Source organism: Alligator mississippiensis, chromosome 1 (genome assembly GCF_030867095.1).
Source record: "Alligator mississippiensis isolate rAllMis1 chromosome 1, rAllMis1, whole genome shotgun sequence".
Taxonomy (NCBI): Eukaryota; Metazoa; Chordata; order Crocodylia; family Alligatoridae; genus Alligator; species Alligator mississippiensis.
The window spans coordinates 473,198,783-473,201,952 of record NC_081824.1 but is presented as its reverse complement, the minus strand read 5'-3'; the positions used below and the strand labels follow the sequence as shown (position 1 = coordinate 473,201,952).

Below are 3,170 nucleotides of genomic sequence, written 5' to 3'. Positions count from 1 at the left end.
TGGAGCCAAGCCTTTTCAGTTCCGGGTGTGGAGCCTCTCAGTTGTTCACAGCTAGTTCACACCCAACCACGAGAAAAATGCTTTTGCGTATGGCCACCAGCCACGAGGCGCCAGGCAAGCTGTTGTAGGGGGCAGTCTTGACTAGGAGCCTTGGGCCGGGAGACGGGGCTTGTGCGTCTCCCCTGCCCACGGGGGGCGCTCCTCCCACCGCACCGTCCATCTCCCCCTGCTCCAAGGCCACGCGACGACAAAACGATGCATGCGCTCACCACGTAGTTGGTGTGTAGCGCATCGTGCTCCAGAAGCCTCGCCTTGGTGTTGTGGCGGCCTCTGGCTCTTTCCAGGCCTTCCAGCTTTCAGTTGTGGCTCGCATCTGACCTCTGAGACGTACCGTACCGTACCGTACCGTACCGCCTGTGTTCAGTTTGGTTCGTTTTGCTTCATAACAGTGTGACGACAACGTCCACGGCTTTCCGGCATCCTAAAGCCCACGATTTCTGCTGTGACAGAGGATTTCCGCTGTAACAGAGCTGTTCGCAGGGGGTCACCAAGCAGGCTGCCCCTGACACCCCCCTCAGCTGCACGCTGCTGACCGTGCTCTCCATGCAGGTGCAGACAGAGGGACCGCTTTCCTCTGGACAGCCAGCCACCCCGTCCTCTTGAAGGCTTCGGACAAGTAGTAGCCTGCCTGCCAGACTGCCGGGGGTCCCTGCCCGGCACCAGCCCCCCCAGATGTCTCTGAAGAAGCGACGAGATCTACTTTTTGACAGCAGCAAGTTCTCCCCGAGGGGAGGTGCACCGCTCCTGGAGGCACTAATACCAGGCCGATGCGTGGGGTGGATGGAGCAAGCTCCGAGTCCATCTCCCAGTTCCAAAAATCCATTTAATATAAAGTCCTCACATTGAGGACATATCAGATATTAAACTGATAAGAACAGATTGACTTTTATTAGTAGATGTTAAGGATTGTAAATCCAAAAAAAAGATGACAAAGCCGATAGGGAAATACAGAGCGCCCGGGCGAGGGACTAACAATATAAGGATGGGGGTGGGGTGGGGAACCATCTGCTGTATGTGTCCCTGCTGCCCGCACCGATTGCACAGCTTGGGCTGGTCGTGATACACCACATATCCCCTACACGGCCCAACTTGCACCGCTGAAGCCAAGTGCTTAACCACCCCGGGGCTCCCCACCACCTCATGGAGCACCACTTCCGCCCTCCATGCCCCCGTCCAAACCCCCCAGCGATCACATACTTTTTCTACAAACGTCACACTCTCCACCCTCTACTCCAACCATCTTCTCACGTTGTCCTTCTGCGCCATGTCTGTAAACATCTTAATATATAGCACTCTCTCCCGTGCCTTCTGCCCCATATCAAACACCAACCCCTCCAGCTCCCCTCTGTCCAAGGCCTCCTCATGCGCCTTCCAAAAGGCAGCATAACATTTCTCAGTCTCAAAAGTCACGTTCCAGACCTTCCTGTTGTCAAAGGCCACCACGCAGTGCAAGTCCCTCGGATTTGCTTTGAGGGTCTTCAAATGGACCTCGGCCATAAAGTCTCCACGCCTCAGAGTCTTGTTTCTCTTATATCCCTCAAGGACAAGGCTTACCTTCACCGTCCATTTTCTTCCTCTTCAGGATCCGCCACTCCTACCGCCTCCTTCTCTTGCCCCAGGGTCTCCCGACGACTTGGTGCCACCAGCGATGCTCCTCTCTCTTCAGGGGTTTTCTGCCCCCCTGCTCCCACTTGGGCCTTCCCTTTCCACTGCACACGGGTCCACCCTTCCTCCTCCTCCGCCATTCGCTCACCAACTCTGTTGTCGTCGTCCCTTCCGCCGATCTGGTTTCCCCATCGCCGCTGCTGCTCCTGAACTCTATCCTCCTCAGCTCTCATCTCCGCCGTCATTTGCATACCAATCTGCATCCCGATCTGCATATTGGGCCTCGCCTTCGTAGCTGCCATCTCTCTCTGCACCACTGTCCCCTCCGTCTTCCCCGGTGCTCTGATCATGGCCTTCTAGAGGCCTCACATCGAGGACGTATCAGTTCTCAAACTGATAAGAACAGACTTTTATTAGTAGATGTTAAGGATTGTAAATCCAAAAAAAAGATGACAAAGCCGGTAGGGAAATACAGAGCGCCTGGGCGAGGCACTAACAATAGAAGGATGGGGGTGAGGTGGGGAACGCAACTAAGTTACATGCGATACAAAGTTAGCCAACTAAGCCCGGGGGAGAGGGGAGTGGGGAAGGGGAGGGGGGCATTTCGCAACGCTGAGAGAAAAAGAAGATAGAAACACACATACCCGTGACAATGGTCCGCAATGGTGGAAGAAGTGGTCCAAGGAAAAAGTGTCTCAGTCTAGATATAGTTTATCGCGGGGGTCCTCCTCGGGTGGCGCAGGGTCGTTGTCCGTTGTTGATGAGTCCTCTTGAAGTGAAGGTCTGTCTGGTGCAGAGTGGGGGGGTGTTCAGGCGGTCCCCTCTGAGTCCGGTCCGGTGGCTGTTCTCCTGGTGGGATCCGTGTACTGGTGGTGGGCTGTGATGTGCTCCACGTAAATGTCGCGGGACCACCGGATGGTGTCGGACACCATGACGCAGCGCATCAGCTTGGTGTAACGGCGGGAGACGCGGCAGGCACGCAGGACGCTCTCGTTACTGGGGTCCCAAGCTCCAAGCGTTCCCACGATGAGCACGACCGTCACGTAGCCGCAGCCCCTCAAGGTGTCGGCCAGCGGGGCGTACTTCTCCCGCTTGCGAGCCCGGGCGTCTGTGAAGGCTTGGCGCCGGTTCTGGAACGGGATGGTGACGTCCACGATGACGATCTTCTTGACCTCCTCGTCGGTGATCACAATGTCGGGGCGCATCTGGCTCTCGCAGCCCGGGACGGTGCGGTTGATGGAGACCTGCCCCGCGGCGGCCGGGATGGCCCTCACCAGCCGGTCCTGGACGGCGTTGTGGCGGAGCTGCCAGGCCCTGGCGTGCGGCTTGCAGCTGCGCAGCACGTGGGGGAGGGTCTCGGCCGGGTAGCCGCACCGTCGGCACCTCTGGTCCCGGTGGCCAAAGCGGACGGCCCCGTTGAGAGGCAGGCAGTTGAGGCGGGCGCGGTGGAGGAAGCGCCAGTCCGCGAAGCACATGAAGCTCCCGCTAGGCATGAAGTGGTTGCT

At 57.8% G+C, this 3,170-nt stretch overlaps 1 non-coding gene across 1 annotated transcript; it reads right to left on the bottom strand.

Moving 5' to 3' along the window:
- Positions 1 to 788: 788 nt before the first annotated feature.
- On the bottom strand, positions 789 to 987 carry LOC132247832 (U2 spliceosomal RNA). The gene has a single exon (XR_009459258.1). It is a non-coding gene; the product is annotated as a U2 spliceosomal RNA (small nuclear RNA).
- Positions 988 to 3,170: the final 2,183 nt, after the last annotated feature.